General features: G+C 41.5%; 1 protein-coding gene across 9 annotated transcripts in view; it reads left to right on the top strand.

Moving 5' to 3' along the window:
• Positions 1-13,587, top strand: part of sema6dl (sema domain, transmembrane domain (TM), and cytoplasmic domain, (semaphorin) 6D, like) — a 368,382-nt gene that overhangs the window by 291,855 nt on the left and 62,940 nt on the right. Inside the window, exon 1 of one of the 9 annotated variants that reach the window (XM_059952804.1) lies at positions 9,400-9,783. The exons of 7 other annotated variants lie outside the window; for them this stretch is intronic. The gene's annotated coding sequence lies outside the window, so the exon portion shown is untranslated. Of the gene's footprint in view, positions 1-9,399; positions 9,784-10,229; positions 10,490-13,587 lie in introns of those variants that run through there. One more of the 9 variants, XM_059952808.1, reaches the window with a different exon arrangement.

Below are 13,587 nucleotides of genomic sequence, written 5' to 3' on the forward strand. Positions count from 1 at the left end.
CCCCTTTTTTTTAGGTAAACAAAGCTAAATGTCTTAAATGGTCAAATTCTTATTCTGACCCTAAGTACTCTAGTTTTGAACCCTCCACAGAGGTAAAACAGCCTCATTGCATCTATACTTAGTGAGGTAACTTCAGATTTTTCTAACTGTTCATGAGTACAAAATAAGACTGCTCAGATGCTCTTCATGGGCCAACTCCTTATCCCAGAAATCAATGCTGTAAATGCACCCTGCACTGATTACCGGTTTACTACATGCTTCATGAACAGAGACCAGATGTCTCTCCAAAGAGCTCCACAGAAGGGTTCTACCAAACTTCTGAGCACCTGTGCCTGACTCTCTGATGACCGCCATTTAGATTTCCAAACCTCTAACTTAAATACTCTCTTAATTATATTAGGAAGCTCGTTTTCTATTTAAAATGTACACTAATTTGCTGCAGGAGTACTTCCAGCATCTCTAATTTTATTTTCATTAGCTGCTTTATTCATTATATTTTACTGCTATTTTTTATTATTGGTTTCATAGCAATAATTGCTTGTATACTGACTAATTATAACATGGCACACACATGTAAGAATATTATATCCATATGCTACTAAATCATCTCTCATGGTTATCAGGCACCTTTACTCTCACAGTTTAACTACATATTCCTCACAAGATAGAATATAGCCATTCAGCCCATCAAAATACTTCTAACTCCAACTTCCTTGGAGTTTAGAAGCATGACAGTCGACCTTAGTCAACTATGTAAGGACCTAAGTGGGCTTTTCAGGATAGATGTTTCCACTAGTGGGAGACTAATCAACATTAGAACTTAGTTACATAGTAAGAGGCAGATCATTTAAAGATACGGTTTGTAAAAGTCTTATCAGAGTGTAATGAACCTCTGGATTTCTCTGCCTGCAAAGCTGGTAAAGGCCAGATCATTAGGTATATTTAAAGTGAAGATGGGTAAATAGTTTGAAAGATTGAACAATCAAGGCTACAGGGAACTGGCACAGAAGGGGCGATGAGGCCAGCATAGATTAGCTTGATCATATTGAATGGTAGGTCATGCCTGAGAGGCCTGTGACCTCGCCCTGCTCCTATTTCCTTGCGTTCACAGAGCATTCTCACTTTTCCGTTAATTTTCACTGTAACTTATTGTTCTCATGTTTCCAAAGTTAAGCTTAATTTATTATCGAAGTATGTATATGTCACCGTATATTACTTTGAGATTAATTTTCTTTTGAGCATTTACAGGAAAATAAAGGAATACAATTGAATTTATGAAAAACCTATACATAAACACTGGCAAATAACAAATGTTCAAAATCACACAAGTTGTGCAAATAAATAAATAAATAATGCTGAGGACGTAAGTTGTAGAGTTTTTGAAAGTGAGTTTCCAAGTTATGGAATCAGCTCAGAGTTGAGGAGAGTGAAGTTATCCACACCAGTTCAGGAGCCCGATGGTTGTAGGGTAATAGGCCATCCATTGATCATGGATGTTGTGTCCTAGCTCTCTACATGGTATGCAAGTCAGGGCAGCACAAAATGGAGAACAAGCTATTACCCTTGCAGTGGGCAACCCCTCTCTCCATGCAGTTGATGAATCCAGAGGAACAGCAGAGACCGATACAGTTTGGCACCAGCAGCATTGCAGGAGTTGCCACTCAGTGCTGATCTCAACGTAGGACTGCCTTGGGGATTCCAGTTCTAGACATTTGAGATCTGAATTTTCCTTCTCTGAAGTGAGCTGCCAACCACGGCTGACAACCCCTATCTGCCCGAAGTGACTGATCTTAAGGTGCCAGCACCTGCTTTTTGCCCCTTCTCCTGTTGCTATAATCGATTCTATTGAGCTTAGTAGCTAAACCACAAGTGAAGGCCAGGAGTTGGACTTGACATGGGCTTTTGAGACATATGTAATTCAGAGCATTTAATAGGTAGTGGGAGCTTATCTCCACTACCTCACCTGGCTATGACAAGCTTAAGGGTAATAAGTGTTCCTGAAACTGGTGGTGTGGGACCTAAGGCTTCAGTACCTCTGCCCAATGGTGGTAGCGCGAAGAGAGCATAGCCTGGATGTTGGGTGTCCTTCATGATGGATGTTGCTTTCTTGTGAAAGACTCCTTGAAGATATGATCAATGGTGAAGAGGGCTTTGCCTATGATGGACTGCGCTATATCCACCACTTTCTGTGGACATCTCCATCGACTCCCAACTGATTCTACCACTAACATACACACTAGAGGCAGTCTACGGTGGCTGTAGTGTTTAGGTCAGTGTTTGGAATGTGAGAGGAAACCAGAGCAGAAAGGGAAACTCGCACAGTCACAGGGAGGACATCACAACTCCACACCAGCAGCTCCTGAGGTCGGGATCGAATCCCGGTAACTGGCGTTTAGACCCAGCTCTGCCTTTATCTCCTTTCTGGCTGGACTCATTTGCTTACAGAGTCTTGGATTAAACAGCACAGACACAGGCCTCTTGGCCAACCACATCCTCCTGTATCAATGATATTAATCCCATTAATCTGCACTTGTTCCATTTCCCTTATATGGTATGGTGATACAAGCGCTCATCTGAGCAATTCTTAAATGTTGTGGGAGTTTCTACCTCGACCGCCCTCTCAGGCAAGATATTTTCAGATACCAACCAACCTCTGGGTGACAATGTTCTTCCTCAGACCCTCTGTAACACTTACCTATTACCCTAAATCTCTGCCCCTTTCACTTTAGCCACCATCTCACCCTGGAATTGGATTCAGACTCCTGAGAGCATATAGGGAAACACATTAGCCAAAATCCTTCATCGCTCCCAGTAGGAAATGTGTGAGCGTGGAAGGCAAGTAAAGGCAAATCAAATTTGGCTGCAATAGTCCCCACAGGTGAACGCCTTGCTGAGCTGCAAGTACGGGAAGAATGAGCAAGAACAATGCCACTGTTAAAAGTCAGATCTGACTCAGTGGGTAGTAGTCACAACTTTGAGTCAGATGGTTATGACTTAATAGAAACTCTGGAGCTCAAAAATCCAGACAGGAGTTCCCAGTGCATTCTTAGGGTGCACTGCACTGTTCAAAGTACTGCATTTCAGACGTAAAGCTAATCTGAGGCCCCATCTGTCATGTCACTGCTTGTAAGAAGAGCTGGCAAGCCCTCTCTAGTGTCTTGGCTAATCCCCATTCTTCAGTCAATATTCGTAAAAAAAAAATCAGGACGCTGCCTCATCACTGTTAAGTGAGACCAGCCACGTGCAAACTCTGGAGGGGGCAATCACAGGGATGGGGGGGAGGCTGTTCAGAGATTAAAGATAATGATTAGTTTTAGTTGTTATGTGTGCGTCGAAACATACAGTGAAATGTGCCATGCGTGCTAATGACCAACACAGTCTGAGATGTGCTGGGGGCAGCCCACAAGCATTACAGTGCCTCTGGCGCTAACATAGCGTGCCCACGACTAACCAACCCTAAGTCACATCCTGGAATATGGGAGGAAACTGAAGCATCTGGAGGAAACCCTCGCAACACAGGGAGAAGGTACAAACTCCTTACCGAGGGTGGTGGAAATTAAACGCTGATCTTGCAGCTGGCACATAAACCATTACACTAACCACTACACTACCATGTCGCTCTAGACCTTCAGCCCTGCTCCATTAGATCACCTTGCAATTACAATCAACAATTTTGGATACATTCTTTTATGACAAAATAAACGGCCCTGAAAATTTTATTCACAGACTGCTTGACAGTATTCCAGGAGCAGTTTAATAGAATTCAGAATTTCCAACAGTATGAGAAAATCATCCCTGAAAATCCCAGCTTTAATTTCAGGGATCAGTCCCTTCGTTCTGGATCAACAATGCCAGAGGAAAAACTCCATTTCCAAGTTCATTAAATCCAAACCAGTCTCAGATCACTGCTCTCCTATCTCCTTTGACTATTTATCAAACTACATCTATAATCTCCAAATGAATGGAGTTTATTTATTCTATTTAGAGATACACTGCGGAATTGGCCCTTCCAGTCCTTCGAGCCGGGCTGCCCAGCAACTTCTCACCCATTTAATCCTAGCCTAATCACAGGACAATTTACAATGGCCAATTAACCTACCAACTAGTATGTCTTTGGAGTATACTGCACATCAGGCAGAGCAGTTTCAAATCCTAACCATTCACTGTGTAAACCTGTTCTATTAACCTTTCTCTGGTCTGTTTTCCATTAACTTCTCTCGTTCTACCGATCAACCCTTCAGTCACTGCAAATAGTTTCTCCTAACCTACCCTCTCCGAGCCCTATGATGTTAAATAACGCTCACAAGGATACTTTTGGGACTGGAAGGCTTGAGTTATAAGGAGAGCCTGCTTGATGGGTCTTTTTCCCAGTCACATTGGAAGTTGAAGGATGACTTGGAGGTTTATAAAATCGTGCTGGCTTGCTTGGGCTCTGAGCTCTCAGTGGAGCATAGGCAATTAATGTCCTTCCATCTCCATCGTCCTCTGAAGTCGATGGTAGAGTTGGAGTTCTTCAACATTTCTGTAATCCACTGTACAGGGAGTTAATCTATACAGCTTCACCAGAGCCCTCTTGGCTGCCTTTACCCATTCCACCTCTCGTGACAGGGATGTAGGGTTAGACTTTGAGAGACATAAAATCATGAGGGGCATAGATAAAGAGAATGGTCACAGGCTTTTTCCTAGAGAAGTGGAGACTAAAAGGTAATAAGTTTAAGGTGAGAAGGGAAAATCTTAAAGGGGAACCAAGGAGTAAGTTCTTCACACAGAGGGTGGTGGTTATGTGGAATGAGTTACCAGAGGAGGTGGTGGAGATGGGTACAAATTCAATGCTTATAAGGCATTTGGGAAGCAAAGTGGATAGGAAAGGTTTAGAGGAATATGGGCCAAAGGCAAGTAAATAGAACTTGTTCAAATAGGCAACTGGGTTGGCACAAATAAGTTGGGCCAGTGGGCCTGTTTCTGTGCTGTATAACTCTAACCATAATAAATCATTTCTGCTTTAAAATAAATCACGTTCATGTAACTCAAGGTCCTCATTCCTGGACCCATCTTAATGCATTCTTTTTGCTGACGGTGGTGAATCTTTGGAATTCTGTACTCCAATTGGCTGTAGGGGCTCGATTACTGCAGGTTTTTAAAAGGAAGGCAATAAGGAATTGAGTTCCCCTGAGGAACTGGCGCAGAAGAGAAGATGAAACCTGAAGTGTGTAAACCATGAATGACGGGGCAAGTTTGAGGGACTGAACAGCCTACTGTTGCTCCTAATGTGCTTATATATTTCCAGTCATGTCCATCTCCAAAAGTGCCCAGAACTGCTTCCATTTCCAACTGAATCTACATTCTAACTCTTGAGAGTTTAGCATAACTTCCTGGCTTTTATTCCCAATAAATTAATTCTCTTATGATAAAATCAGAATCAGGTTTAATATCACCAGCATATTTATTGAAATCTGTTGTTTTGCAGCAGCAGTACATTGCAATACATAGTAATATAAATTATAAATTAAAATAATATTTAAAAAATAAATAAGCAGTGCAAAAAGAGAGGAAAAAATACTGAGTAAGTGTTTGTGGGTTCATTGTCCATTAAAAAATCTGATGGCAGCGGGGAAGAAGCTGTTCCTGAAACATTAATTGTGTAACTTTAAGTTCCTGTACCTCCTCACTCATGGTAGCAATAAGGAGAACACATGTCTTGGGTGATGGAGGCCCTTCATGATGGATTCCACGTTTTAGAAGCATCACCTTTTGAAAGTGTCCTGAATGCTGGCAAAGGCTACTGCCCATGATGGGGCTGGCTAAGTTTACAACTTTCTGCAGCTTTTTCCAATCCTGTGGAGTAGCCCCTCCAGACCAGACGGTGATGCAACCAGTTAGAATGCTCTCCACGGTACATCTGTAGAAAGTTGCGAGTGTCTTTGGTAACATACCAAGTCTCCTCAAACTCCTACTGAAATATATACGCTGCTGTGCCTTCTTTGTAGTTGCACCGATATGTTGGGCCCCAAGATAGATCATTAGAGATGTTGACTCCCATGAACTTGAAACTGCTCATCCTTTCCTCTTCTGATTCTGCGATGAGAACTGGTATGTATTCCCTCAACTTACCTTTCCTGAAGTCCACAGTCACACTATCAATGAGTGCAAGGTTGGTGCTGCGACACCATGCAACCAGCTGATCTATCTCACTCCTGTACACCACCTCATCACCATCTGATATTCTGCCAACAATAGTTGTGACATCGACAAATTTACAGATGGCATTTGAACTGTGCCGAGCCGCACAGTCGTGACTACAGAGAGAGTAGAGCAGCGGGCTAGGCACACATCCCTGAGGTGTGCCAATGTTAATTGTCAGCGAGAAGAGGATGTTATTTCTGATCCACACTGACTGTGGTCTCCTGGTGAGAAGGTCAAAGATCCAGTTGCAGAGGCCCAGGTTTTGGAGCTTTCCAGAACTTAAAATCCAGATTTCACATATCTTATTGATGTCACTCTCCAATGACCTGGGCTCAATCCTGCCTTTGGGTGCTGTCTGTGTGGAGTTTCCATATTCTCCTGTGACAGTGTGGGCTTCCACTGCGTGCTCGATTTCCTTCAATATCCCTAAGATGGTAGGTTAATTGGCTTCTGTTAATTATCCCATTGTGTAGCTTGTTTTCTCTCATTAGGAATTAATGACTTACCCCTATGTAGTAATAAGTAAATGTTTAATACCAAACAAGAGAAAATCTGCAGATGCTGGAAATCTTCAAGTTTAAGGATTGGTACAGAGACTCACTGAGTACTCTGGTTACCAGGCATTCACTTTAGACTTCAAGGATCACTTTCAGTCACATCATCTCAATTAGGTCACCTCATGAGTCAAATCACAGTAGACTGCCAGAAATTTTATGAACCTGTCATCAAAACGGAATCATCAGTGACTCAGTGCCGAGGACTACATCTTCAGAAGTTCTGCAATTTTCCTCAACCACACAAAGGTTCAATGAAGGTAAACCTTAATGTAGGTAGAATGTCTGTTTGTCGGCCTATTTGTTTTTCAGACTGTTTCAGGATGGTTTCCCTTAAAATGCAAGAATGTCCCTTTAGAACAGAGATGAGGAGGAGTTTCTTCAGCCTGAGAGTGGTGACACTGTGGAATTAATTGTCACAGACAACCATGGAGGCCAAGTTATTGGATATATTTAAAGCAGAGGTGATAGGATTTTTATTAGTAAGGTGGGGTCAAAGGTTGTGGAGAAAAGGCAGGGGAATGGGGTGGAGAAGGATAATAAATCAGCCAGAATTGGGTGGTGAAGCAGACACAATTGGCCGAATGACTTAATTCTGCTCCTATATGGTCTTAACCTTTCCAATTAAACCTTTATCTTTCCCTGATTTTACATGCAATTCTCTTTCCTGTGAAGGTATCTAGTCTTCTGCCGGTCTGTAATCAGTTGAGATATAGAAAATGGTCATCTTTATGGGTAAAAAGCTGATAGCAGAGGAAGGCAAAAAGAATTCAAGTCCTGATAGTGGAATTAAACGGAAGAATGTTAAGACAAGGACATAAAATGGGGGAAATGAAAAAGAAAAAAGAAAAGGACCAAGCACTGGAGAGATTGCATAAAAACAGAATTCAGAAATCACTAGCAGCTTGTGCAGAGATTAAACTCTGACTAAAGGAATTGTGCTTTTCCTCTCTGTGAGATGTGGTCACTTAAGAAGAATGGAAGATCACCTGCTCAGAGTTAGCTGTAAGGAGCAGTGGGATTAGTGCTGCACCAGAATTGCTTTTGGTGCTCGAGCTGCAAATTAATCTTTAGTGTCTTTATCCACAGTATTGTTCTCTCACATCTAGACAATTATATTTTTTTTGTTGGTCTGATCCACCAGTCGCTGTTTTAAGAAATTCCTTTTTATGAACAATTACCCTTGAGGCTAAAAGTCAGGCTGGCCAAACACTGGGATGCCTCCAAGTTACTCGATGCTGTAAGCAAGTAGGAGGCTCTGCGTTTTTGTCATTCGTCCAGTCGTGCCAATGCCAACATTATTGCTATCTTGTCTTTTCTTGCAATTTTGCACCAGGGCTGTTGGGAAAGGAAAACTAAATTTGCCTTATTCAATATGTTTTCTCGTCCAAATATATAATTCAAATAAAAATAAATTTTATAATTGTGGAATATCACACTGAATTATTTTATGTATTTGAAATGCATGAATAGATCAGCAAAAAAAATCAAGTTCAGGGATATGACATCCAGAATAACTGTTAAATGTAATTACAAAATTCATGAAACAAGGGAGTGTGTACGTTTCAAATCTATTAAGGCTGTTTTTTGTTCTAAGAGCTAATTTAATAAACTTAAAATGATTCTTGAATCAATAATAGTTAAGTAAATGCAACTTCCCTAGCCCCTTCAGTCCAAACTGAGTATTGCTGACTAAATCCTGGAAATTGGTGATTTTTGCAAGGCACATTAAGCTTTAATTATCAGACACAATGAAAATATATTGATCTTTCACTTGTTGGGTATCAGCTAATGCGATGTACTTCTGGAATAAGTATTTGCATCACTTGTGGAACCTGCTGCCTTTAAATAATTAACCCGAAAATGGTGTTATAATGAATTACTGACTTAAAATTAATCATTATGCAGTGTGCGGTAACAGAAAAGCTACCCTCAACTCGTCCCTTGCGTGCAGAATATGGTAGCTGATGAAATATGTGAAAACATTATAAATCCATTTAGAAAAAAATGATTTTGAAACCATCCGTGGCTTGTGAACTGATAAAGACAGAGAGTGCTGCCAAGGCAGGAAGGTTGCTGCCAACTCTAATGGCTTTGAGCCTGTGTGGCTGTGAAACAAATGGGACATAGGAAACCAGAAACCTCAGCAGTGTAGTGGGCTGTCTCAAGCTGTGCCATTTGTATCCGTCTCCCCCATTTTACCCCGAACCTTACACAAAATGTCACCAAACGGCCAGTAGTATCTTAATGCTAAAAGTTAATTATGCTGTTATGAGGGGAATGGGTTTAAAAAAAACTATCTGCGCTGAGTACTAACTGAACCACGGTCGCCGAGAGGAAAGATTTATTACCGAAAGCTCTATTGGAAAATGGGTTGCTCAGTTAGAAAGAAACCTTATGGTTTGGGAGCTAGCTTGAAAAGTAACCAGTGTTCCAGTTGCTGTTCTTGGCAGTAGTGAACGAGTCCAAGAGGGGGGAAAATAGAAACAGGGTTGTTATTCATTTAGACAAATATTACACTAAGCAGCGCGGAAAAGCGGCGAGATTCGATTATGACAAGATGCAATTTGCATTTGTTGACAGCAATAATCAGTCTTGAGCCTTCTGTTGGCTTACAGCGACACACTATGCCTTTAACTTGTGACAGTTCTCCCGCAAGATACAACTCTGTTAGAAGGCTTTGCAACAAGCCTAGTTGAGGTTGAGGCCAGGAAGGGGTCAGTGAGCGCAGGAGGCCCTAGTGACGGCAGCCGGGGAAAGGCACCAGACAAAAACTCGCATCTTGAGCTTTAAATGCAGTGCTGGAGAATGGGCGAGGGTGGGGGTGGGCCGACCCTTCGCTTGTGCAGCCTTATTGGTAGGCAGCCGCCTGCTCTCTTGATGGATTGACTTCACATGGATCAAATTACACCATTTGCCGTGCATCAGTTTGTTTTTCTCCCGGCGTGTCCCTGCTTTGCAAAGAGGAGTTGGGAGTTTGAGCTTTGCTGTGCGGATAGTTTAGAGGCAAGAAAACAACTTCAGGGATAGATGGCAAGCGTGTGAGGTAAGCTGTCGGTATTTAATGTAATCACGGTGTAAAATAGCATTGTTAATGAATTGCAAAATAATGCAGAAATACAGTTTGTTGCCGATCTGTCCAACGCGCTAAACGCAGAGCTAAGCAAATGCTGTAAATCCTATCCAGGGAGGTGCCGAAATAGCGCCTAAAGTGCTATTTTTACTCGCTGCTTTTCGCAGAATAAGTTGCCCTTGGAGTTTCTGGAAAGTAAATCAGTTAACGTGAGCTACTGTGTTCGAAAGCCAATAGTGTTACAGAGACGAGGCACATTTGCAGTTGTGCCGAATGCTGGAGCATATAGAACTTGTTTGCTTTCATAAGTAATACTCTGATTTTTGAGAGGGGGCAATGGTCAGGTGTTCTGTGGGGGGGAGGGGGGGCTTGTAGCTGGCTGACATTTGATCAGCACTGAACTTCTGAAGATCAGAAAGCTCTTGGGCTAGGTCTCGGGACCCCAGGACTAGGGGAGAGGGGAGCCTTCTCTGACAGCACAGTGCACGGTCTTCAAACCTTCTGGATGAAAACAGCAATGACCTGCCCTGCAGACTTGTGGAGGAGGAGGAGATTGAAGAACTGATGGAAAGCAGTTGCAAACGCGAACAATGGATTCTGTGAACCTGAAGAGTTGGATTGAAACGTTTTAGCACAATGAAAGAATCTGGCAAGCGTCTTGATGCTTAAAAAAAACGAGGTGTGTGAAAATAAACTTCACAGAACTGTGCGAACAGTTTGGCAATACCCTTAATTTACTGTCTTTTAAATATATTTTAAGTTTAATGTACTAATACGAAAGAAATTGCGCATAAGTAATAAGCTTAAAGAGAGCTCGGAATCATAACACTTGCCTGCTCAGGTTAAAAAGTATTGGGGATTGCTGCAGGCTAGAAGGGGAGGTTTGCATTGTGCCCACCCTCACAGATCCTGTCGAGGATGTGTCTTCCATTGTTTACTCGTATTCCTTTTACTTTTTCAATCAGGTACTGGTCTGATTTACAATGTGCAGTGAGTCTAAGGTATACAATTGGTTCTAAAATCCCAGCTTCACGCGTAAGACTTCCATTTCCACGTCATACATCAGCCTGTGCTGTGCTTTATACACATGATGTTAATAGACTGTTCTGTATACTGTAAATGCCAAAATATGAAGTGGATTTTTTTTTTAAAAAGTGTACATTCGCCTAAGTTCATGTGATATACAGCGATGATTAGTGATGGAACAGCTTTTTAAGATTAATAATTCAACTCTTTGATTCACGTGTTGAAAATAATTTGTATCTGTTTACATAAAGATTCTGGCCGTAGCGGCAGTGGAAACAGTCAGCTCTTTCCAAGGGGAATTGGATAGGCACTTGAGACAATCATCTGTAGGGTCGTAAGGAAATAGGAAGGGCTGGAACCGCTCTGTTAGAAGTGAACATTTACCTCGTAGCCAAATAGCTGCCTTTGCTTTGACCCAACCTATGATAAACATGTTATCTGAAAAAGGCAAACGAACTGCCCACCTTCCATTCGGAAACGCTTGTTGTTTTGCATGAGTGGGATGTTGCCCATTAACAAATCCGAGTTGTGTAGGATTTTTTGGAAAGGAAGCACGGGGCATTTGAAATTATATACTCCAGAAAAGCAATAGGTATGTCCTAAAGGTCCTAGCGCTCGTTGAATTATCTTGTTCAGACTGGTAATTCATATTGAACTTTTGTTCACCCTTTGTTTAAACGACTGAACTGATTGAAGGGCAGGAATTTTAAAAAAAAGTCCTCCATTCATCCAGCTAGCATTACTTTGAATAGTTGCAAGGCGTGTAACAATATGAGCTTTCTATTATTCACAACTAGCAATATCCTTGGATATAAAGAGAACTATATTTGATACTGACATGAATTATGTAGGAGAAAATATACCCATTTACAACAATGAAGATAATTGGAAGAGTTGGTTCCTTATTGTGCTTTTGCACGTCTTCTCTCAAGTGACTGTGGATGTGAATTATAAATTTTTCAACATCCAATAAACTGCGTCTAGGCAAAAGTGACAACGCAACTTCATATCGTAAATATCGAGAGATTTAAAGTTTTCTGTTCTGAAGATCTGAATGAAAGCAGAATAATCAAAAAGGCAAACAGGTGGCAGGCTGCTCAAACTAGTATTCCCCAGAGCACCTACATGAACAATTTAAAGAAAATTATAATGTACCCAATGTAATTTAGTTGACAAAGGCAATGTGACAAATCATTCATCTTGCAGTATTGAAATTTTTTTACTTGGGTGAAAGTGAACAGGGACAAAATACACCCAATTATTCTTTCAACTGATCTAAACATATCCATTATTATATCAGACAATATATTGAATGCCTGTAGTACCTGAAATTGACTACAACTTCTCAAGATACCTCAGCAGCTTTATTGAGCAAAATTTCATGAAGATATATATAAGGAAACATGAACGTTTTGAAGGTGCTTTTTGAAGGGAGAGGGAATTAGCACTCAAAGTAGAGCAGCTGGTATTGGGTGTAATCAGAATTGGGCTAGGGGTCAGATTTAGTAGGGTCATGGAGAGATGTGAAGATGAAAACTGGAAGTTTAAATTTTAAGGTAGGATTACACTCAGTGGCCACTTTATTAGGTAATTCCTGTAGTTAATAAAGTGACCACTGTGTGTGTTCATGGTCTTCTGCTGCTGTAGCCCATCCACTTCAGGGTTCAATGTGTTGTGCATTCAGAGATGCTCTTCTACACTCCACCGTTGTAACGTGCGGTTATTTGAGTCGCTGTCACATTCCTGTCATCTTGGACCAGTCTGGCCGTTCTCCTCTGACCTCTCTCATTAACAAAACGGTGTTGTTCGTAGAACTGCCGTTCACAGGAACTCTAGCAACTGTTGTGCATGAAAATCCCAGGAGATCAGTTTCTAACATGTTCAAACCACCCTGTCTGGCACTGACAATCATTCCACAGTCAAAGTCACTTAGTCATATTTTTTCCCTATTCTAATGTTTGGGCTGAACCCCAACTGCATCTCCTACCATGTGTGCATGCTTTTATACATTGAGATGTGGGCATATGATTGGCTGATTAGGCCTTTACATTAATAAACACATGTACCTAATAAAATGGCCACTGAGTGTAGTTAGGACTGTTTACTTTTATTAGCACAGGTGATGGGTAAAGAAGATGGTGCAGATGTGGATAGCAGGACTTAAGGTAAAGTTAAGAACAGCTCAAGGTGGGAAGCCAACCAGCATGCAATGACTGGTCATTGGTCGTTTTTTTTGCTGTTTCCGTTTTACAAGGCTGAGTTGCTAGTTCACTGAATCCAGCACAGGTGGAAAACATGGCCAGCCGGATTCAAACTTGTGACCATTCGCTTTGAAGTCTGGTGCTAATGCCACTACACCACTGGCCAGCTAATAAAATGAAGCAGTGGCATTTAAAAACAAACATGTAGCTAAGGATTTCAACAGAACCTGAAAGGAAACTCAACACCAAAAATATTATTGGAGGATCTATAAAACACACCCATCAAAATAGAACACTTAACCTATCACTCTTCAATCTTGATTGATTAAATCTGGAATCAGATGCATTGAGTTGTTCTTGTTCCTTTCCACCCCTTGTGCACATTTGGGCAGAAACCTTGCCATTTCTTAGCACTTGTCTCTTTTTTTTTAAGGTTGTATCAATAGCTGGATGCTCAATCTAGCATGGATGGAAAGTGGGCAAGGGGCTGCCGGATTCGAACCCCGGACCACTCACCCCATAGTCTGGTGCTGATGCCACTACACCACCA

This window comes from Hypanus sabinus, chromosome 28, assembly GCF_030144855.1.
Source record: "Hypanus sabinus isolate sHypSab1 chromosome 28, sHypSab1.hap1, whole genome shotgun sequence".
Taxonomy (NCBI): domain Eukaryota; kingdom Metazoa; phylum Chordata; class Chondrichthyes; order Myliobatiformes; family Dasyatidae; genus Hypanus; species Hypanus sabinus.